Source organism: Acomys minous, assembly GCF_964271855.1.
Source record: "Acomys minous genome assembly, chromosome: 12".
Taxonomy (NCBI): Eukaryota; Metazoa; Chordata; class Mammalia; order Rodentia; family Muridae; genus Acomys; species Acomys minous.
In genome coordinates, this window is record NC_140493.1 from 76,530,337 (window position 1) to 76,554,184 (window position 23,848).

Sequence of the window (23,848 nt, forward strand, 5' to 3'; positions counted from 1 at the left end):
GCCCTCCCAGCCGTCCTCCCCTCCAGTCCTCCCGCCCTCCAGCCCTCCCAGCCGTCCTCCCCTCCAGTCCTCCAGCCCTCCAGCCCTCCCAGCCGTCCTCCCCTCCAGTCCTCCCACCCTCCAGCCCTCCCAGCCGTCCTCCCCTCCAGTCCTCCAGCCCTCCAGCCCTCCCAGCCGTCCTCCCCTCCAGTCCTCCAGCCCTCCAGCCCTCCCAGCCGTCCTCCCCTCCAGTCCTCCAGCCCTCCAGCCCTCCCAGCCGTCCTCCCCTCCAGTCCTCCAGCCCTCCAGCCCTCCCAGCCGTCCTCCCCTCCAGTCCTCCAGCCCTCCAGCCCTCCCAGCCGTCCTCCCCTCCAGTCCTCCAGCCCTCCAGCCCTCCCAGCCATCCTCCCCTCCAGTCCTCCCGCCCTCCAGCCCTCCCATCCGTCCTCCCCTCCAGTCCTCCCACCCTCCAGCCCTCCCAGCCGTCCTCCCCTCCAGTCCTCCCGCCCTCCAGCCCTCCCAGCCATCCTCCCCTCCAGTCCTCCCGCCCTCCCGCCCTCCAGTCCCTCTAGTCCTCCCCTCACCCGAGTCCTCTGGTCCTCCAGCCATCTTGCCTAGCTAAAGGGAACCTCAGCTCCCAGTAGGGGAGAACCTGACATTAGGGCTAATGGGGCTGATTCTCCCATAATGAATATTTATGCACTTGCCATCTGTGGTGGTTTGAACAGGTCTGACCTCCACAGATCCTGTGTTTGAATGCTTGGCCATAGGGAGTGGCACTGTTAGGAGGTGTGGCCTTGCTGGTGTCAGTGTAGCAAGTGAATTACTGTGGAGGCGGGCTTTGAAGTCTTACATATGCTCAGGCCTGTTTGCCACACAGTCTCCTGCTGCCTGAGGATCAAGATGTAGAACTCTCTGCTCCTTTCCCAGCACCACGTCTGCCTGCACGCTGCCACACTTCCCACCATGATGACAACGGACTGAACCTCTGAACTGTAAGCCAGCCCCAATGAAATGTTTTCCTTTGTAAGAGTTACTGTGGCCATGGTGTCTCTTCACAGCAAGAAAGCCAAACTAAGACACCATCTCTGTCCACACTGCCAAGGATCACAGCATGGCTGTCAGTGACAGTGGCCCATGGCATGGGTGAGGAGAGCAGGGCAGTGGTGGGACACACCTCTCGGGCAGATTCATGAGAACCCTTGGTCTAGCCTAAGCCGTGCCAATAGGGGGCGATACTGTGGGAATGCAGCCAAGTTCTAGCAATAAGTAGTATCATTTCGAGTCCAGTAGGAGAAACCATCTCTGTGGATGATAAAACAGTAAAATGCAGCCTGGCGTGGTGGCGCACGCCTATAGTCCCAGCACTCGGGAGGCAGAGGCAGGCAGATCGCTGTGAGTTCGAGGCCAGCCTGGTCTACCAAGTGAGTCCAGTACAACCAGGGCTACACAGAGAAACCCTGTCTCAAAAAACGAAACCAACCAACCAAACACAAAGAAGTACAACACACTGTCCTTTTCCACTCAACATTCGTCTTCAAAAATAGAGAAGAGGGGTTGGAGAGATGCCTTAGGGGTCAAGAGAGCTTTATGATCTCACAGAGAACATAAGTTCGCTTACCTGCAGGCACAGCTGACAGTTACAACCTCCTGTGAAGCCAGCTCCAGGAGATGAATCCTGTTCTGGCTCTGTGGGCACTCACTCTTGTGCACAAACCCACACTCAGACACACATATATGCACATAATTTAAAGTCTTTTAATTGGAATCTATTTTCAAAATATGTAAAGACAAGAAGAAAATAAAAAGTAGTTCATTAGCCGAGTGTAGTGTTGCACACCTTTAATCCCGGCACTTGGGAAGGAGAGGCAGGAGGATCTCTGTGAGTTCAAAGCCAGCCTGGTCTACATAGCTCCAGGCCATCCAGGACTCCATGTGAGACCCTGTCTCAAAAAACTAAAAACAAACAAACCAAAAGTAGTTCATTAACATAATAAAATGTGTGCAATTAATAGCGCATTTAATTAAAATGTCAAATCAAGCAAGCCTGACTCACTACTGCCAACTAACATTGTACAAGAATTAATTGCCAATGTGATTAAAAACAAAAATAACATTTAAAAATATTTTTAAAAGAATCTAAATGATCATTTTTTTGTATAAAGCCAGTCCGAGATACAACATGTGCAGAAAACCAAGAAAATGAACTCAGAGAAATAATAGAATATATAAAGAGCCTATAAGGCAGCTAGCTAAAAAGTAAATATGCCAAAATCAGTAGCCTTTCTATATATCAGCAATAATCAATTTGTTTTTTTTTTTATGTTAACATTCACAGTGGCAACATGAGTAATAGAAAACCTGGAATAAGTACAATGAAAGTCCCTGCACATATTTTATGATAGAAATAAAAATGTTACTGAAGATATAAAAGAAGACACAAAAAGAGAAAATATATCATGTTCCTAGGCTGAATAACTCATTAGTATAAAAATCTATAAATTTATATTTTCATCAGAATCAAAATTAGATTTTGTGTATTCATATATTTGTATGGTGATGGTGGTGTGTGTGTATATGTGTATGTGTGTGTGGTCGTAGTGGTGGGGTGTAAGTGTGTATGTACGTGGTGTGTATGTGGTGTGTGTATGTGTGTGTGTATGTGCATGTGTGTGTGGTGGTAGTGGTGGGGTGTATGTGTGTATGTACGTGGTGTGTCTGTGGTGTGTGTGTGTGTGTGTGTGTGTGTGTGGTGGTTGTGCATCTCTGGGTATGCACCTTAGAGTTTGTTAAGAGAAGGGCATCTGGTGTTCTCTCACTTGCTGTATTATTCCTCTGAGATTGAGTCTCTTGCTGAACCCAGAGCTAGGCTGGCTGCCACCAAGCCCCAGTGATCTATCCTCCTGTTGTGCAGTGCTGGGGTTACATGCACTTGATCATGCCCAGCTTTTTATGTGGGCACTGGGATGTGAATACAGGTCCTCAAGATTGCATAACAAGTGTTCTTATTCACCATTATTCACCAAGACATTTCCCCAGCCACCCAAATTATTTTTTTTTCTATCTTACTTTTTACATGTGTGGGTGTTTGGAATCTGTGTATGCCTGTGCACGGTATGTGCAGTGCCTACAGAGGCCAGAAGAGGGCATCAGATCCTCCCTGGACCGGCAGTTACAAGAGGTTGTGAGCTGCCATGTAGGGGCTGGGAACTAAACCTGGGTCCTCTGAAAGAGCAGCAAGTGCTTTTAACCACCAAGCCATCTCTCCAGCCCCAAGACCTGTATTCCCCCATGTCCCTTCATCACTAAGTACCCATAGTAAAAAAATATATCAGGCAAAATAAGATTAAATATACTTTGAATTAATGAAAAAAAATTCATGGAAAATGAATCGTTGGTACCCAATAGAAGGAGTCTGTCTCATACTTAACTATATACTACCTGCTTTATCCTAGTATATTTAAAACTCTTAGGCAACCTCACTATAGGAAAGGATATCACTTTTACTTTTTTTTTTTTTTAATTTCAAGACAGAGTTTCTCTGTGTAACAGCTCTGGCTGTCCTGGAACTCGCTCTGTAGTCCAGGCTGGTCTCGAACTCACGGAGATCCACCAGCCTCTGCCTCCCGAGCGCTGGGATTAAAGGTGTGCGCCACCAGTACCTGGCTCTTTTACATATTTTTATTAAGATTTTTGGGGCCAGGCATGGTAGTGCACGCCTTTAATCCCAGCACTCAGGAAGCAGAGGCAGGCGGATCAATGTGAGTTCAAGGCCTGACTCTTTGGTTCTTTTTTTAAAATCAATTTAGCAATTTTGTTTGTTTTTGTTTTTCAAGACAGGGTTTCTCTGTGCAGCTCTGGCTGTCCTGGAACTCACTCTGTAGACCAGGATGATCTCGAACTCAGAGTGATCCCCCTGCCTCTGCCTCCCTGACTGCTAAGATTAAAGGTGTGCTCCATTACCTCCCAGCCCATTTAGTAAGCTTTTTAAAAGTACAGGTAGTATTGTCTTATTAGATACACAAATAACACAGAACTCTTGCAGTTTGGTTTAATGGCCAGCAGGTGGAGACAGAGAACGCAAAGACATTTAGGGTCCACGCCGGGAGGGAGCTGGGTATCAGTTTGCTCTCATTAGAAACAATGGCGGGCGGGGGGGGGGGCCGGGGGCCCTAGCTTTGCATTGAAATCACCTGGAACAACTTTAAACAGATTCTGAGCTGAGTGGTCTGAGGTATGCTAGCCATTGCTTTGAGCTTTTTTGCTCCTCCTTCGAGACAGGGTTCCTCTATGTAACAGCCCTGGCTGTCCTGGACTCACTATGTAGACCAGGCTAGCCTCAAACTCACTGCCGCAAACAAACTGCCTGCCTCTGCCCCCCCAGAGTGCTGGGATTAAAGGCGTGCACCACCACACCTGGTGCTTTGAGAATTTTTTTATTGGTTGTATTATTGTTTCTACTTCCAGCAACGTCTAAGACTGCAGGATATGCTGCGAGAGCCAGTTGATGTGTTGCAGAAATCTTCTGAAGAATTTACGGAACCCTGGCCACTGCTGTATGGTCTTTGTTCTCAAAAGTCAGCATATTCTATGATGAAAATACAGTAAGCGTGAGTTAATAAAATATAATTAGGCTGGGTGTGGGCCAGTAACCCTAGCCCTCAGAGGCAGAGGTAGGCAGAGCTCTGAATTCAAAGCCAGTCTGTTCTACAAAACAAGTTCCAGGCTAGCCAAGGCTACATAGTGAGATTCCCTGGATGCATTAGATAGATAGATAGATAGATAGATAGATAGATAGATAATAGGTCGGAATTTCATTAACAAAAAAAATTAAAGAGAAAAAGCAATATAGTTAGTACTAATCTCATTCTTGTAGGAACCAGGCCTGACCGAGCTGCCTGCCTGTCTTGCTGTTTCATGTCCTGTTTCTAGCAGCTTCCATGTCTGTGTTTATCCTGGTTAGCTAGTCATGTTTACTGCTCTGAGAATGCACCCCGCCCTTCCTCGAGACTTGTCCTCCTGTGTGCGATCACCTCTTGAGGGATTTCACCTGGGAGGAGGATTCCTGTTTGGCTGCCTATAAGAAGGCTCTTTGGAACTCTGGAGGGGACAAATGAGAATAATAAACCGCTGCCTCGGCTGCTGCTCTCTTAGCACGAAGGACCTGCTGTGTTAATGTGTGCTTGCGTGTGTGTGTGTGTGTGTGTGTGTGTGTGTGTGCGCGCGTGTGTGTGCGAGTGAGTTAAATCGCAGTCCCTTGCCCTCGACTCGGTACCGCGGTGGCGCTGGCGCGCAATTCTCACGTGAGATTCCTTGTGGCATCCAGGCATTTTCCTCCCCCGAGGCAGGAGAGTTCCTCTGCGCTGCCAAGGAGTTCACAAAGTCTGTTTGTTTGTTTTGGGGGTTTTGTTCGTTTGTTTGTTTTTGTTTTTCAAGACAGGAGTTCTCTCTGTAGCCTTAGCTGCCCTAGACTCGCTTTGTAGACAAAGTTGGCCTCGAACTCACAGCAATCCACCTGCCTCTGCCTCCCGGGTGCTGAGATTAAAGGTGTGCGCCACCACGCACAGCTAAGTTCACAAAGTCTTGTGATGGAGTGTTCCGAGAAAGCCAGACAGCTCAGCTCACTGTGTCCCCAGTCTTCATGGGCTCTGCTCCCCACGGCTTGCCTTCACTTCCTTGTGCAAAACTGTGTACGTTATTTTTACATTATAAGCCGTTATAAGTTATAAGTTAATCTCTAAATGACATCTGTTGCTTTCCACGTTTCAAAAGTAACAATCTTTGTTGTGGAAAAGACAAAAACAGAAGGCTGTGGGTAAAACCATCTCCCCAAAGCCATCACTGCCGCCATCTGGATGCGTGTCATTACAGGCTTTTTAGAGGACGTGTGTATGTGTGTGAGTCTACATTGTATATGTGAACTCACAGTCCAAACCCGTGTGCATGTGCACATGATCCCAGATACAGTGTGAGTCATTAAGCTCCAGAACAGGGGTTTCACTAAAGATTATTTACCGTGGGGCAATTGGCTTGCCAGGTGGTGAGCACTAGCAATTTGGCGAAAGCGTGGCTTTGCTGACTAGGCTGAGTCCATTGCTCGGATGCACGGTAGTTTAAGCAGCTTCCTACTGTGGCGTGGTATTTTCTAACCTCAGCATGACTCACACGTGACTCTAGTTTTCTGGGGTTTTGTGAAGAGAGCTTTTGGAAGTGTTTGGGTTTGTTTGCTTGCTTGTTTGTTTGTTTGTTTTTTTAATCATTTAAAAACATTTATTGGGCCTGAAGAGATGGCTCAGAGGTTAAGAGCACTGACTACTCTTCGAGAGGACCGAGGTTTAATTCTCAGCAACCACATGGCAGCTCACAACTGTCTCTAACTCCAAGATCTGACACCCTCACACAGACACACATGCAGGCAAAACACCAATGAACACAAAATAGAATAATTTTTAAAACATTTATTTGCCTGCTTATTTTACCTATGTATGTACGTGCCTGCTTGTATGTGCATGTATGTACAGGTATCTGAGGAGGCCCAAAGAGGGTGTTGGATCCCCTAAAACTGAAGTTATAGGTATTGGGGAGCTATTTGCTGAGTGTGCTGGGAACCAATCCCAGGTCCTCTGCAAGAACAGCAAGTGCCCTTGACTACTGAGCCACCTCTGCAGCCCCCTGCTTTATTGTTGTTTTGTTTGTTTGTTTTGAGATGGTCTGTCACAACATCCACAGGCTGGAGTGACATTCATGGCCTTCCTACCTCAGCCTTTCCAGCCAGTCCTGGGATCGCAGGCTCCACACCTAACTACTTTACCCTTCAGTAGGCATTTGGCGTGATCTGAGGTAGGAGAGTGACAGGGTTTCTAAGCACATCGCTGCCTGTCCCTGGACCACTGTTCTAGTATTCAAGCCATCCTCCAGCCTCCGAATGCCTCTCATTCCCTGGTTCCATCCTCACCTTCCTGGAGCCTTTTCTGCTTGGGACCCTCTGCTGAGACAGTTGTCACTGGACTTTGAATATTGGCTTGGAAAGTCGCACTTCCCAACTGAGGGGCAAACTTACTCTCCTCTCTAGCCCCAGTTCCCATCTTTAAGAGCACACAGAGAAAGAGTGGTGCCCAGCGCACACCTTTAATCCCAGCAGAGGCTGGCGAATAGCTGTGAGTTCGAAGCCGGCCTGGTCTACAAAGCGAGTCCAGGACAGCCAAGGCTACACAGAGAAACCCTGTCTGCAAAAACAAAAACAAACAAAACAAAAAAAACAGAAACCAGAGCCATCCTTTACTAAGCTGTTGTGTTCTTCTGCCTGTTCGTCTGTTGTCTCCCAGCTGGAATTAAGTCACTTGGTGTCTTCTTGGTCCTTCATGCCTGGCCACACTGAATGGGGTGTGGCAAGAGACTGCTGGGTGGATTGGAAAACTATCAAACATCCCCTTGTACAGATGAGCCCCCAAGGCCTCAGTGGGGACATGGCAGCCCCCATGACCAGCCTCACCACGGGGGACAGTGGGAATGGATGTTCGGGTCTGGGAGCTTTCTTTACTTCGTACTGTCTCCTACACAACTCTGCTACCGTACAAACGTGAAACCCAAAGACAGGGGGGAATTCAACATATGAAGCCTATAATTTCTAAGCTTGGGGTTTTATTTTTGTTTTTACCAAATTTTGACTTCCCAAATATGGCTTTTCCTATCATTCAGGGCCTTAGATAGTGCTGGGATAAGGCCGGTGACGCTGACTCAGCATTCTGAGTCACCCCAGCCCCAGCCGCCCGCCCCCTTCCTCCACCCCCACCCCGTCCCACCCACCCCCCACCTCCCCTCACCACAAAGCAAACCTTGAGAAGGGAGTCTCACACACACACACCACACAGGCATACACATAGTACGGACATTTTATTTTACGTGTACGGGTGTCTTGCCTGCTTGTATGGCTGTACCACACACATGCAGTTCACGCAGAGGCCTGAAAAGGGCATTGGATCTCCCGGAACCTGAGTTACAGGTGGGTTGTAAGCAGTCATGGGGATGCTAGGAATTGAACGCAGGCCCTCTGGGAGTACAGCCAGTGTTCTTAGCTGCTGAGCCGTCTCTCCTTTGGCAAGAGGAGGGCATCACCTTTCCAAGCCTAGAGACTAGAGGCGAAGGAAGGCCTTCCGCTGAACTCTGGCTCTCGGAATGTAGATTTGTGGCTTGCGTCTTCTGGTTGAGGCTTTTTACCTTGAACTTCAAGAACTGTCCTACCCTGCCCATGCAATACTTGCTTGGCCCTTGTGCTCATAACTAGAGAAGGGACAGACACATGCCTGAGCCCGGGGGGTAAATGCAGGTGGGTAGCATGAAAATAAGTGAGACTCACAGTCAAGGGAGTGCCTGCCCCACCCTTGGCAAGATTGCCTTGATGGCCCCTCCCCTACCTCAGCGGTAGGCACTCAGCCTCCTTCATCCCTTCATTTGTCACCTCCCCCTAGCAAGGGTAACCTACTAAAAACCAGGCAGGTGCAGATCTTGCAGATTCAAAGGTGAATATTTGAACCAGTTCAAGCCAGGAGGCATGCCCAGATGAGGGCGATGGGGGCTGGACAGAGGCCAGCAGGGGACCAAAGAAGACAGAGCCAGTCAGGCAGTTCTTCCCGCCTGAGGGCAGGAAGAGGAGGGCGTGGCCTATGGCAAGGCAGGGAGATGAGGCTAAGCAGCCGGCCTCTGAGGGGTTAGTGTGTGGTCCCCAGCTTGATGAGCGGGTAGAAGTCACGGGCAGTGCTGGGGAGGCTTACCAGACCTGTGGGTACCTTGGAAAGATTTGCTTTAGGAAGCACTCAGGTAGCAAGTGGAGCATGGACAGAAGGGAGGAAGGTGAGGGCTCTCACAGGTCGACGGCTGCACTGTAGTCATAGCAAAGCTTTGCCTGAGGAAGCTGCAGCACCCAGCCGCACCTGAGGGAAGTTGCTGCCATCTGCTGCAGGTGTAGCCTGGGCCCTGGGATACTGAAATTCCCTCCCTTGTGACTGAGGTGTTGGCCATACAGGGCTCCCCTCAGGAGGCACAGGAGCCTCCCAGGTGTGGCATGCGGAGGAGGCTAGGCAGGGCCAAAGGCAGCACGGACAGGAGAAGGCCAGCCCAGCCCTGGATGTGCATCTATAAAGCTAGGAGGAAAGCGCAGCTGAAGCACCCTCCAAAGTTTCCACACAGTCACCATGTGATGCAGTGACACTCCCAACAAAAGGTGTGAACAAGTACAGTACTGCCCGCGGCCGCAGCATTCGGGATAGCCCCACACAAGAAACAGCTGGTGAGTTGGTGATTGGAGAATGACATGTTGCTCTTCTATTCGGTGGAATATGATTAGGCTATAGAAAAGATGAAAGATTAATATACTCCACATCCTGGGTGAGTCCTGAAATGCTATGCTAAGTCGAAGAAACCAGTCACACAGATTGTAGGTTTTCGTTTACATGAGATCTTCAGAACTGGCAAACCTCACAGTCAGAAACAGATTAACTGGTTGCCCGAGCTTAGGAAGAAACAGGTGTCGGGGATAGTAAGGGAAAGTACCTGAGTTGGGTTCCCACTCTGCGTGTCCAGCGGCTCACAGCCACCTGTCACTCCAGCTCCAGGGGATCCACTGCCCTCTTGTGGACACTGAGGGCAACTGCACTCACATGACATTTCAGTATGAGTCGAGCATGACTTCATAAAGCAATGACATGGGTCAGAGCAGCAGCTTCAGAACAGTATGATTTTCATTCATTCATTCACTCGCTCTTCATGTATTCATTCATTCACTGGAGAAGATGCCAGAAGAATTTAGCAAATACATTGTGAGAACCTGGCAGGAGAAAAATATCAAGGAACAAGACAAAGAAACAAACAAACAAACAAACAAAAACTGTCCTGCAGAGCTTACACTTCAGCAGGATAGTAATCTAATGTAATCAGTGAACTGGGGTCCCGAGGGTCAGAGCCATGATCAAGGGAGGGTAGAAAGTTCTGGGCAAATTGTAGCTTGGTAAATTGTAGGGGTTAGGGGAGTTCTCCCCCAGGAAGGCCACCTTTGACCAGAGACGGGCAGGAGGTGAACTTGGGGGTGACGGCAGAAGAGCTGTACAGGCAGGTGGCATGTAGGGCACATGAAGCATGCTAGAGGGACAGCAGGCGGCAAAGCAGAACAGCTGGTGGGAACAGGAAGAGGGTGGGTACAGCAACTGGGGATGTGGGACGCCACTGGCCTTGTCCCCAAGCATAAAGAGGAAGAACAGGGGAACCACGGACGGCTGTGAGCAGAGCTTTGCCATGACCCAGACCTGTCCTACTGTAAGGTCCCCTCTAAGTCAAGGTTTTCAGCCACGGCAGTATTGATACCTGGGGCAGGTTGGTTCTTCAGGATGCATCATGGGACGTTTGTCAACATCTCAGACCTCTTACTTACCAGATGCCAGAAAGAATCCCTCCCCCGTAGCTGTGACAACCCACAGTATCTCATGCCTCGCCAAATGTCCCCGGGAGGGCTAAGACTCCCATAGTGGAGAGCCATCACTTTAGGTTGTAGTGGGCGTGGACCCCAGGAGCTCTGGTTCTGAAAGGCTGGGCATGAGGTGGCCGGGAGACCTTGTAGGACAAGCAGTCTCTCTCGAGCAGCTGGACAAGGGAGTTCAGCGACTTCCACACCCTGGGATGAGGAGCAACGCCAGAAGGCTTGGTTGTGCTGAATTCCTTGAACAAGGATATGTGTAAGGCACTGGAGAAGGTACCAGAAGAATTACTTGAGCTTTCTGCCCCTCCCCACCATGGGGAGGGGAGTGGTAGGAAGCTGGAGAAAAAGGAGAGCGAGTCGCAGATGTCTCAGAGGGAAGCCCGTCGACTATCGGGACACTTTGTGACTATCTTCTATATGTGACACAAATGTTACCCTTCCTGTTCTGTGACTCACAGACTAGGAATCTTGAATAACATTGTTAGAGCACCATCGGGACGCGCGCTCCTTAATGCCAGTGCCCGGTGCTGGCTCCGTGAAGCTTCTAAGTGTGGCTTATGCCAGCACTGAAGGCAGCACGGGTTGAAGGGCGTTGGGAAACAAAGCAGATGACACAGCTGCTTGGATAGGGAGTAATTACAGGGATTTGGGGGCAGGGCTATTTATTTATTTATTTATTTATTTATTTATTTATTTGGTTTGGTTTTTCGAGACAGGGTTTCTTTGTGTAACAGTCCTGGCTGTCCTGGTGTCCTGGACTCACTTTGTAGACCAGGCTGGCCTCGAACTCACAGAGATCCGCCTGCCTCTGCCTCCTAAGTGCTGGGATTAAAGGGGTGCACCACCACGCCCAGCAATTTCTTAAAGCATAGAGCTTGTTAATATCAATTTTACTTGCGGGTGGGGAGCTCCAATGCTGCAGTATGCCTGCGCAGGCCAGAGGATAACGTAGAGGAGATGGCTCTCTCCTACCATATGGATCCTAGGGGTCAAACTCAGGTCATCAGGCTTTGCACAGCATACCCACAATCATTTCCAAGGCCCCCCACGTGTGTGTGTGTGTGTGTGTGTGTGTGTGTGTGTGTGTGTGTGTTCATCTCTGTCTCTGCCTCTTTCTGTGTGTGTGTCTCTCTGTCTGTCTGTCTTCTCTCTGTGTCCATCTCTGTCTCTTTCTCTGTGTGTGTGTCTCTCTCTCTCTCTGTGTCTCTGTCTCTCCACCATCCCTCAAATGTCTCATTCATGTAATAGTGTAATAGTGCTCTCTGTAACACAGGGCAGGGCAGCTGCTTGGGGACTGATAGGCCATTAAGTAGAGTCAGGTGGCACAGCCCCTGACACATATACAGTGGGCACCAAGTGGTAGTGGGGATGTAAGAGCCATTTAAAAATGCTTCGTCCCAGGAACAAACGCCTAAGGGCTTCAGAAAGACTGAGCGTGAGCTCCTTAATGGAGGTTTAGGTTTGTTTTTTTTTTTTTTTTTTTTTTTAATGATTTCCCCAACTGCCACCCCAAACACCCACGTTCTGGCAGCCTGGAGAGTAGCATGCATTATTCCTAGCACCTGCAGGCTTCATTGCCACATGGTCACTTGCCCACCTGGTTTCAAACTCAGGGACAGGTGTTTCTACCATCAGCACCTTTCCATTCCTCTTACAGTACCAAAGGGAGAGCTCGGTGTTTGCCTGCTATCATTTTTCAGTGTCCTCACCGTTTACTTACATTTCAGGATCTTGTTGACCCATAAGATCGTCACCACTGTGCCAGTCCTGAATCTGAAACAGGCCTGGCAAGTTATGGAAGAGAAAAGGGAGCCACCAGTGCAGGAAAAAATAGTGGAAGCCAGATCAGAGTGGAGGGCCAGCAAGATGGCTCAGCAGATACAGGTGCTTGTGGTCAAGCCTCATGACCTGAGTTCGATCCCTGGGACCCACAACGGGGAAAGACAGAATGTGTGCAAGTTGTTCTTTGATGCCCACACACATGCAATGGCATGTCCCCGCCTCCCCCAACATACACACTCACAGTTTACACAAGTAAATTTTTAAAAATTGGTTATTTAAAAAAAAAAAGGTTAGAGTCAGACAAGATATTCACTGGGGTTAATAGCGCTTACTGATGTTGCACAGGACCCATATTTGGTGCCTAGGCCCCACACATGGTACCTTACAATCATCTTTAACTCCACTTTCAGAGGAAGCAATGATTTCTTCTGACATGTGTAAACTCTTGCACACATGTGGCGTATATACTCAGGCACATGGTCACTTACACATAAAGTGAAATGTGTTTTAAAGGCTGAGTGAATTTGTACCCACCCAATATTACAGATGAGGAAACTGAGGACTGAGCGGGAAGGTAAGTGACCCAGGTTTGGGTTAGAACCCAGGCCTAACTCCCAGCCTGATGCCAACTTCCTCCTCAGTCCTCTTCACACTTTTCTAGCTACAAAGTCAAAAAACTGCCATCTGAGACACACGCAGCAGAGACCAGATGCCCCGTGAGTGTTTTACTTCAGGTTCCCAACACATGAGAGATGGGCCCACTCAGTTGTGGGGACCCCCAGGGGGAAGAAAACCACAGACACTTGAGCTTCAGCGGTCGGGGGTGGGGGTGGGGGCCGATGGACTCTACATCACGCATCTGGACAGATGCACTCACGCCATCTCTCTCTTACAGAGAGGACCGAGGACCAAGGGGAAGATAAGCCAGGCAAGGGTTGGGATGCAAGAAAAGAGTGTTCGTTTAAACAGAAAAGAGGTCGGCAAGATGGCTTGGTGGGCGAAGGCACTCACCACCCGGCCTGATGGCCTGGTAGAAGAAGAAAAATGACTCCTGCAGGCTGTCCTCTGACCTCTACACAAAACTTGTGGCATGAGGGCATTTCTCCTCCCCCAACCCCCAGTCTCTCCCTCAATCTTCCCCCCCCCTCCATAAATGCAATTTTTAAAATTAAAAAAAAAAAAGAATAAAGTTTATTTTTAAATACCATGACCACCTCCCTCCCTTCCTTCCTCCCTATATGTGACGTTTGGCGCATATGGAGGTCAGATCACATCTTTTGGGTATCAGTTCTCCCAGTCCTGTAGCCCTTCCCTGCCTCACAGTGTACGGTCCTGGGTAAACCTTACCCCTCACGCACACCTCAAACGTGTGGCTGAGCAAGATTTGAGCTGGTCCATAGTACCAGCACTGCACACCCTAGGCAGTCACACTGCCGTGCCCTGCCCCGTGCTGTTGACTGAATACACAGTTTCATATTTGGGGGCCCTGTCCATATCAGTGTTCTGCTTGTCTAAGTTTCTTGATTGTGCTTGTTTTATTTATTTATCTTGTGTTCCCTGGGAAGGGGCAAGGTGTCCCTGAGGCGTCAGTTCTCCCCTTCTGTCATATAGGGCCCAGGAATTGAACTAAGGTTGTCAGGCTTGGCAGCACGCGCCTTTACCTGCTGAGTCATTTTGGCTGCCCCTGACTTGCCCTCTGTTGTTTGTTTGTTTTTGAGATATGGTTTCTCTATGTAGCCTTGGCTGTCCTGGAACTCACTTTGTAGACCAGGCTGGCCTTGAACTCACAGAGATCTGCCTGCCTCTGCCTCCTAAGTGCTAGGATTAAAAGCATGCACCACCACGCCCCACTTGTTTTTGCCTTGTTTGTTTGTTTTTGAGAGACAGGGTTTCTCTGTGTAACATCCCTGGCTGTCCTGGAGCTCCATTTGTAGACCAGGCTAGCCTCAAATGTACAGCGATCCACCTAATGCTGGGATTAAAGGTGTGCTCCACCATGTCCAATTCACTAATTTAAAAAAAATTTTATTTAAGTAATTTATTCAGATTACATCTCAATTGTTATCCCCTCACTGATATCTTCCCCTTTCTCCTCCCTCAATCTTTCATCCTATTCCCCTCTCCTAGGTCTGTGACAGAAGGGGACCTTGTCCACCACTATAAGATCACAGCCTATCAGGTCTCTTTTCACTTTTATTTTTTTATTTCATGTGTATGGGTGCTTTGCCTGCATGTACGTCTGTGCACCAAGGCATGCTGGTGCCCTCAAAGGCCAGAGGACAGCATTGACTCTCCTGGAACTGGAGTTAGGCCACTGTGCACTGCCATGTAGGTGCTGGGAATCGCACCTGGGCCCTCTAGAAGAGCAACTGGTGGTCTTAACCACTGAGCCGTCTCCAGCCTCCTTGTCCAATCTTTAACATGTCACAAAATGAGTTTTGAAGGCAGAGTATAGTGGCCTCTACTTGGCCTGGGAGGCCTCAGACTCAGAACTGGCAGAGGCCTGGTAAGTTGGTAGTTTTACAGGCTCCTCACCCTCAGCCATCAGCTGCATAAGAAAGCTGCCTTCTGCCGAGCTGCTTCCAGCACTCAACGCCGCCAAAGCACAGCAATCTCTTTCCTCTGGAAGAAACCTCTGGAACTTGCCTAGGGGTCAGCTGAGAGCCCAGGAACCGTGGCTCCGCTTATACAGCCTTCTTAGAGCATCCATAACGTAAGGAAATAGCCAGCTTACTATTTGGAGAAAAGATGCGTCTGTTCTCAAGGCTGCCCAGAGTCTGCCCTCTCACCCTCTAGGGTGGTGGAAAGCACACTTCTGCTCTCCTGCTGGGGTCCGTGTGCCACCTTTAACCATGAAAGATGATTGCCGGTGAGGCTGTGTTTCATGCCACACTGCTCCCCAGCCTCTGCCGCCACCCCACCCCCCCAACCCCCACCCCCACCCCCACCCCGCTTACTCAGAACCTGGCCTTCTTTCCTCTCATCGTGGGTCCTGTGCTGGGGATACGCATTCCTTACTTTTCATTGATGTCAGCAGTGTAATGATTAAGTAGAAACGCGCTGCCCGCATTCAGAAGCTCACTTTTCCCTGCAGAGCACCACTGAGAACCCAGGTTACCATGCGCCTGCCAGCATCTCCCAACCGCTGGAGTCCCAAGATGTGAAACAGTAGACAGTGAGCCCTTCTGATTTGGATCGCTCTACTGTCATGGCGTTCGGAAAGCCCACCGGCGCCTCCTCCCTAAGCTCTTCCTACACTTGGAAAAGCCCAGATCGGGCATCCGGCTCCCAGGTAGCTATGAACTTGAAGATACGACTGAAACAGAGCTACAAGCATAATGGGCCAGTGGCATGGCTCAGTGAGTAAAGACACATGCTGCCAAGCCCTAGGACCCGAGCTGGGTCCTCAGGACCCACCTGGTGGAAGGCAAGAACTGACCCCCACCCCACCCTCACCGCTCCCCCCACCCCACCCCGCAAAGTTCTCTTTTGACCTTCACATGAGTGCTGTGTGTATGGATTCCTTCTGTGTATAAATGATAATTCAAAAGAAAACATGTAACAAGGCGGAATCAAGGCCGTGCTCTAAGTAAGGTAGGATTTAGGTTAGGCCAAAAAGCTATGACCACCGTAAGATGCCCAGCTGTCCAGAGAACACCAAGAAAGTGAAGAAGAATAATCATTTGTTATTTCAGGGGACAAAAAAAACCCAGAACGATAAAAGCAAAGGCACCCACCCCCTACACCTCTGCCCTCACATTCTCCGTTCCCTCAAGAGATTCAAAATGAGAAAAGCCCAGGAGATTCCAGGCAGGAATGCTTTCCCAGATGACACAGGCATGATGGAAGACAACCAGACTTTTTTTTTTTAAGTAAGCATTTTGATCTTCATGCAAACATAGAGTTAATCTGGGGACAGCTAAGCACAATTGCGCAGATGAATTCGCTGTGCGGAATGGTCACTGAGCGCAGAGAATGCCAGAGCCGTGCAGAGTCCACGCTCTGTAGGGGTCATACCGGAACCTGCTGAGTGTGGCGCACAGAAAGCGTCCGTGTGCGTTCAGCCTTGACAAGTCTTTCTAAATCTATGTCCCAGCTGCTCACCTGGTGGTTTCAGGAAATGCAAATCAAGAGTGGTATTCGAAGATGTGTGTTAAACTGAAAATGCAAATCGAACTCTCTGGGCCTGTTTACTCTCGGTAATGTTCTTCTGAGTGACCGGCCTGTGTCTCTGTCATCCTTTGTCCCTCCAGCCAGACTTCACTTCTGCAGAGAAGCAATCACAGGCAGGGGGGTGGCACGGGACAGCTATGGTGGCAGGAAGTACTGACTTCGGGGTCTGTCTCACATTCTCCTGGACCCTGAGGCTCTTTCCTTGACTCTGAGAAGGAACAGCTGGTGACATGGGCCAACTTAGCAGTTCAGAAGCCCTGCCTCTGAATCTTCCGGGTTTGACTTTAAACAAGTGGGAGACACTTTTACAGTGTAAAATGCCTGTGACTCTGCAGTCAGCCATCGGACTCAGGCTCAAGGTCCCCACTAGAAAGAAGGCATAGTTTTTACGTGCTTTATTCTTGTCAAGAGGCGATCCTATGCCTGGCAGAACAGCAGGCACCTTTAATCCCAGCACGAAGGATTAGGGGCAGGAGTTCAAGGCTAGTCTGGTCTACAAAGTGAGTTCCAGGGTATCCAGGGCAACAGAGCAAAACCCTGTCCTAAAACAAAACAAAACAAAAAAACATTAAGAAAAAAAACCTAAGCACAGCTGGGAACATATGGAGCTGGCACCACAAAGGAACCGTATTATTGAGAAGATTCTGTCGGTGTTTTAATCTATATTGGCACTAGAAGGCTCCCTCCGCAGGCATTTGGGCCCAGAAAAGCTAAGTGACTTGCTGAATCAAGCCCATAATGTTAAGTCCCTTCTCTCCTATGCTGGAATGCTTCTGCCTGAGCCCTTCAGCGTTAGACCTCCGCTCGTCTATGTCCACACACATGCGCAACCAGACTGGAAATCGTGCCAGCTGGGCTTTAGGGTTCAGTGGTGAAATGAGCCTGGCCTCTTCTATCAAGAGTGCTTTACTGAAGAGACGTTTGGCGCTCTTCACTTGAAGTTGTCCCTCCCGGGGACATACAGTAACCAAGAGACAAAGGAAAGAAGAGGCCCCTGGTGACAAAAGGGCAGTGTCGCTGACTGGCAGGAAGCAGCCTCAGAGAGGAGTCTGTGCTGACTCCGAGGTTGTTGGGTGCGGTGCTGGGGACTGAACCCAGGACCCCGTGCACTGCAGACAAGAACTCTACCACCAAAGCCACTCCCTCAGCCCCTGCACTGACCTCAAAGCATGACTTAGATAGAAAGGGTCCTGGCTTACCAATGGTGCATGCGCCTATGAAAATAGGATGGTCTTGCGGTGAAATAGACACACGCCTGGGTGCTGTCTTACAATGCTCCTGGACTTCAGAGCTTTAGGAAAGGGACTCCTGTATCCAAACACTGACCTGGCCCTGGAGAAATAGCATGGGGCCAGGAGAGGCAGGGAATGCATCCTGTCTGCTTTACAGAGCGCCATTGAGAGGGTTGTTGTTTGTAGCTCCTCTGTCTCTTTTCTTAACAGGGAGAGAGGTGACTGTTTACCAAGGACCCCCAGGTGCCAGGTGCTAGTTCATCACTGAAGATGCTTCTCCAGGTATCCAATAGTACCCAAGGGTGGGTGCCATCTTGACTCCCCCAATCCTCCAACCCCAGAAACAATTATTACTGTGCCTTGGGAAATGGTGGTGGAGGTTACCATATAATTCACAGCTGGTCTCATATCTGCGAGAGCAGCCTCTCCATCCCTCCCAGGGGCCACTCTGTCCCTGATGCCACACTGAGCGACCACCCTCGTGACAGGTACCACGCCCCCTCTCTGAAGAAGCCACCAGCACCAGGCTCAGGTATAGAAGCAAGCACCTGCCAGACCCAAGTCTGGTTCTCCCACCCCCACTGTGACCTAAGCAAACCTTCTCTCTCCTAGCCATAGTTTCTCCACTGTGGATGGATCTGGAAGAAGCATCTCTTGAGGGCCACTCCAGGGACCCCTCAGTTTGGTGACCATACGAAGCGTGTCATCTTCCTCCAGAAAATGTTTCCTTTTCCAGCTCTCTCAAGCAGCAACACCTCTTCTCTGCTTTCTGTGTACTGTGTTTGTGGTCTTTTTACAAAATCTGGTTTTTACAAGGTTTTCCTTTCCCCACCCTGCACCTGCCACAGAGATCAAACTGGTGCCAGTGCCAGTGACCCCAAAGCATCCCTCTTCCTCTTCGGAACTCAATTTCTGCTTTGAACCTTATGCCAAGTCTAAGGCTTATCAGCCAGCATGTGTATGAATTATCATATGAAAGAACTTAGTTGGACCCTATTGAAAAGAGCCACCATTTCAACTTAGTTAAGAAAAACAACCAGGGGCCTCAGAAAGGTACACACCAAAGCCTCTCTAAATAGCCAAACCAATTTATGCCCATAGAAGGTCTAACTATGTCCTTATAAGATAAAGGAACTCTCGGGCAGTGGGAAAGGGCCAAGAGCCAGCCTGTTATGCTCAAGGGGCACACCCGCAGAGCCAGCACAGAAGCTGTGTACACTGTTCTCCACACAGGGGTGCCTGGCTGAGGAGAGCAGGCTGGAGTAGGGGGGATGAGAATTCACCGGCCAAGGCCCGCGCCTAGCTCTGTGCGTTCAATGGAGGTACAGGTGGAATTTGGCACGGGCACGTGTGTGTGTTAGCACGGCTGCTCCAACTTACTAATACACATGGTGTTTCCCAAAGGCTTGAGCCAGAGCAAAAAGTAGGAACACAGTGCGGGGTGTACCAGGAGATGCCGTTGTTTTAAATCGGTTGCCCTGAGGGACTCTCTCTTCCCCCAAATGCCTCCAGAAATAGATGCCAAAGGGGCTCCCTCTCACTCAAGGCTCAGCCTTGGCCCTCTGGCCCCAGCCTGACCTGGGGCCCTCATTACAGATTCAAGCCAGACATAAAAATCCTAAACCCACCAGCACTCCGAAGGCAGCAGACAAGAGGCAGGCAGACCTCCGTGAGCTTGAGGCCAGCTAGGCTTATAAAGTGAGGGCATCTGAGATGGCTGCAGCTGGCAGAGTGGTGGCGGAGGTCATCCCTGACACACACACACACACACACACAGCCACGCAGCTCCAGTGTAGCAGGAAGAGTCATTTTATTCAACACGAGAGCAGGCCACAGACAGACCTGCCCATCGGTTCTCACTTCTGTCTTTGGGGAGGAACAGAATGAAGCAGCCGAAGGAGGGAGTGACAAAAGGGAGGCCTGTGGGGTGGGATGCATGTCTTCAAAGGCCTGCTTTCCTGGGGGGAATCGGCAAGCCGTCTGCCTCCCATCCCTCCCTCCACATTTTCTGGTCACCTCCTTTCTCCCCACACCTAGTCCCCCACAGGTGGCCTCCAGGCCTGGCTGGGCTATAGCATGCGGACTTTTTCTAAGACAAACAGCTACACTGGGGAGAGAAAGGGAGAGGCCTCAGCAGGTGCCTGTGAGGAAACAGGGAGGCTCTGGGAGTTCCCAGCTTCAGCACCGAGCTGCACACCCAGGTGTCTCCTGAGCCGTGCCCCGCTACAGTTCAGTGCCGCCCGCTGAGACCTGAACTATCTTGTCTGCTGTCCAGTTATAAATTAATCTCGTCATCAGTGATTAACTGTATTTGAGCCACAGGAGCTGCTGAACCAAAACTGCCCCTTGGGGCGAGAGAGTCTCTGCTGTGGCCCTGCATGCGTGGATCTGTCTGTGACACCCTACCCCCACCCCTACCCCCCTCCCCACCCCCACCCCCCCACCCCCGTCACCCTGGGCTTTGCGCTGTGTCAGCAGGGGTACAGGGACAGCCAAGACTCCTAATCTAGGCGTTGTTGCCTTGCGATGCTCACTGGGTCCCTGGAGGCTGGGAGCCACATTCTGGGGGCTTTGTTTCCCTTATGAAATGATGTTGGGGGTGAAGTTCGAGTCACCTCAATGTAACAATCCGGGATGATGTGGAAGAAAAGGACATCCAGGCTGTGACAGTCACTGGACACAGAGAGGAGCTGGGGTCGTTTCATAATACATAAACTGCACATGGTAGGAAGAGGACTAGGCCTGGCCAGTGGCTGGAGCCATCTTCCCAGTTCCATAGAGGCCAAGAGGGTGGGATGGGCTGACCAAGAAACAATGGTCACCCCAAAGAAACAATGAGGGGAACAAGAATGAATGTCAACTCACATTTATATGTCAATTAAAGGCTTGTTTATTCACCTTATACATAGCCAGGACTACCTAGAAAGACCCTGTCGAGAGAGAGAGAGAGAGAGAGAGAGAGAGAGAGAGAGAGAACGTATAAAAATCATCCTGACTAATGTCAGCCAAGTAAGAGACTCAGTATACGATGGGCATATTTCTCATCATTATTGCATTTATGGAGGCACTTTATAAGTTAGGATCATTTAAAAATAAATCTCCATGCTGGGTGTTGCAGTACACTCCCACAGGAAGATCATGCATTCAAGACCAGCCTGGAGTCCATAGATTGTTCCAGATTGGTCTCAGCCACATAGTAAAATCTTGTCTCAAAACACAAACCCAAAATAAAAATAAATCTTGATCAAAGAAAACCCTTCCTGGGACTGGTGAGATGGCTTAGCAGGCAGGGACACTAGCTACCAAGCCTGATACCCTGTGTTCAGTCACCAGGACCCACGTGCAGAAGGAGAGAGCAAATCCCCCAAGTTGTCCTCTGGCCTCCACACAAACACTGTGCCACATGCATCACACACACACACACACACACACACACACACACACACACACACACACAGACACACACGTACTAAAAGGAAGCATAATAATAATAATAATAATAATAATAATAATAATAATAATAATAATCTCTCTAATTTATTATAAAACCTTCTCATAGAAAAAGTAGAGTTTCTTTGTTTGTTTGTTTTGTTTTTAATCCTAGACTAAATGGCAAATGAAGTTTCTGGACCATTTAGTACTGAATACATTGGAAGAAAAGCCCAAAGACTATCAGCTGGATTTTAGGTACTAAGGCCCCTCTCCTTTTACCCTTGTCTATAAGACAAAAGGAGACGTAAGTGTAGCTCAGCGGAAAGGGCTTGACCTACATTCACAAAACCCAGGGTTGGCTCCCACCGCTTCGTAAACGAGGGGGTGGGTGGTGCTTTCCTATACTTTCAGTAAGGTAGATACAGGAGGATCAGAAGTTCAAGGTCATCCTCAGCTACGTGGCTAGTTCCAGGCCTACAAGAGATTGTCTCAATAATCAAATAATTAAACAAATATGACAAGATGAAACAAATCCCACTGGTCTTGGTAGATATGGTAGAGGCGAAAGATTTTGATACTCAAATACCTCAAGTTTCAAAGCAAAATCTGATTTCAATGTCCATTTCCTTTTTGTTTTGGTTTTTTTTTGGGGGGGGTTGTTTTTGTTTTCTCGAGACAGGGTTTCTCTGTGTAGCCTTGGCCATCCTGGACTCACTTTGTAGACCAGGCTGGCCTCGAACTCACAGCGATCCAATTGCCTCTGCCTCCTAAGTGCTGGGATTAAAGGCGTGCGCCGCCACCATGACTGGCCGCCATTTCCTTTTTTATATATTTAAAATTATTTATTTATTTTTATTTTATGTGCCTTGATGTTTTGCCTGCATGTATGGGTGTGCGAGGGTGTCAGGTCCCCTAGGACTGGAGCTACAGACAGTTGGGGATTGTCCCATGGGTGCTGGGAATCGAACCCTGGTACTCTGGAAGAGCTATCAATACTCTAAACCACTGAGCCATCTCTCCCGCCCCTCAATGTTCATCTCTTGTATCTTCAACATTGCATGAAACAACACCTTAAATATGTGGAAATGCACGTGGTTTAAACAGAAAAGAGAAAGCACAGAGTGAGGACTGAGGGCAAGCCTTGGTCGTGCTTTGTAAAGAACATCTATATAATATTGAGTGTTTCCAGAAAAGTGAGTGTGGTGTGGTACTTGCAGAATACCAGAGGCAAGGTTTGACGGGTTGGATTTACCTGACGCTATCAACTAACTGCACTTCTCCACAAACGCCCGCATTTGAAGTTGTCTCCTTCCTGCCTTCTGGATCTGGCCCATCCTTAAGGATCAAACCCTCTCTCCCCTTGGTCTAGAGAGGTGGTACCCATGATGCTTTGCTTTGCTAAACTCACTCGACAAACCTTGAGGTTAACTCAGGAAATAGATGGTCGTTGCTGTTGTTGTTTCTAACCCACCCTCATTTTTCCCCCCCAGCGTTTCCCAGAATTCCGTGGCATGCTGCTGAAATGCCTCTGGTGAGTGAGAATGCGTTCCTTAGCAGGCTGTTCACGGACTCCATGGGTAGCTGGAAGCCAAACTGCTTCCCGGCTACTTCCGGTCCTCAGTCCCAGTCCAGCCTCCTGGGATTGGTTCCTAGAGGAACCCACCCCTCCCTCTGCAGTGTGAAGAGCACAGCCACGTTTCGGGAGTTTGCCTTGTGCTCTCACGCTAAACACTCCCCAGGTGAGTTAAACGAGAAAATGGCAGCTCAGGAAGGTGAGTAACTTGTTCAAAGATCACACCTCTTTCTCCCCGTCGGTGGCACTTAACCTAGTAGAATCACTCAACCAACCCTTCCTTCATTTTAAAGTCTTCTGGGAAACCTTTTTTAGAAAGAAAGAAAGAAAGAAAGAAAGAAAGAAAGAAAGAAAGAAAGAAAGAAAGGAAGGAAGGAAGGAAAGAAAGAAGGAAGCATAGTGGTGCACACCCTTAACCCCAGCATTCCAAGGCAGGCAGCCTGGTCTGTAGGTTGCGCCTTCCAGGACAACCAGGCTACATAGAGAGACACTACCTCAAGACACAAAACAGAACAAAAAGGGAAAAAAAGGAAGGAAGGAATTTCACAGGCAGAGTAATTCCCAGGTAATTCCCAGTACCTATTTACCACCCCAGGTGATACTAATCAGGAGCCAGAAACAAGACCTTTGAGGCTGAATTCCAGGACTTGCTGCTTCTGGCTTCCTCCCTGCCTCTGTGGGCTTAATAAACATCACACCTGCCTGGCACTGTATGTGACCCCTGCAGCAGGGATGTCCTGTGCTGCTTGCAAGATAGTAAGTAAGAACATTAGCCACTCTAGTAAAACAAGGCCAAGGAGATGTGTCACCCTTTATGTGCTAATACAAGAGCCTAAGGCCTCTGGCTGTTCAAACACGTGGCCCATGAGGCGTTTACATATTGACCTAAACATCCAAAGACAGAAGTGGAGGTGCACGCCTCTAATCTCAGCGCTCTCAGAAGAGGCAGAGGCCAGTGGACCTCTGAGTTTGATGCCTGCCTGATCTACGTAGTAAGTTCTAGGCCACGTAAAATAAGCAAGGAAAAATATATATCCAAGGAAGAGAGTAGAAAAAATATTTTAAAAATTGTTTTTAATGAAAGAGTATTTGTTTCTTCTTAATCTTTCTGTTGCTATTTATAGTTGGGGTGGTTTTTTTTATCACTTGTTCACGTCCTTGCTCCTGTAACCACTAGGTGGCGCGCGCTCCAAAAGTTAGCCCTTTGTG

The 23,848-nt window shown here is 49.1% G+C and overlaps 1 long non-coding RNA gene across 1 annotated transcript; it reads left to right on the plus strand.

The window, feature by feature from the left end:
• The first annotated feature begins 776 nt into the window (after window positions 1-776).
• Window positions 777-13,405, plus strand: LOC311579734. The gene is made up of 3 exons (XR_014773234.1): window positions 777-974; window positions 4,447-4,583; window positions 13,125-13,405. It is a non-coding gene; the product is annotated as an uncharacterized lncRNA (long non-coding RNA).
• Window positions 13,406-23,848: the final 10,443 nt, after the last annotated feature.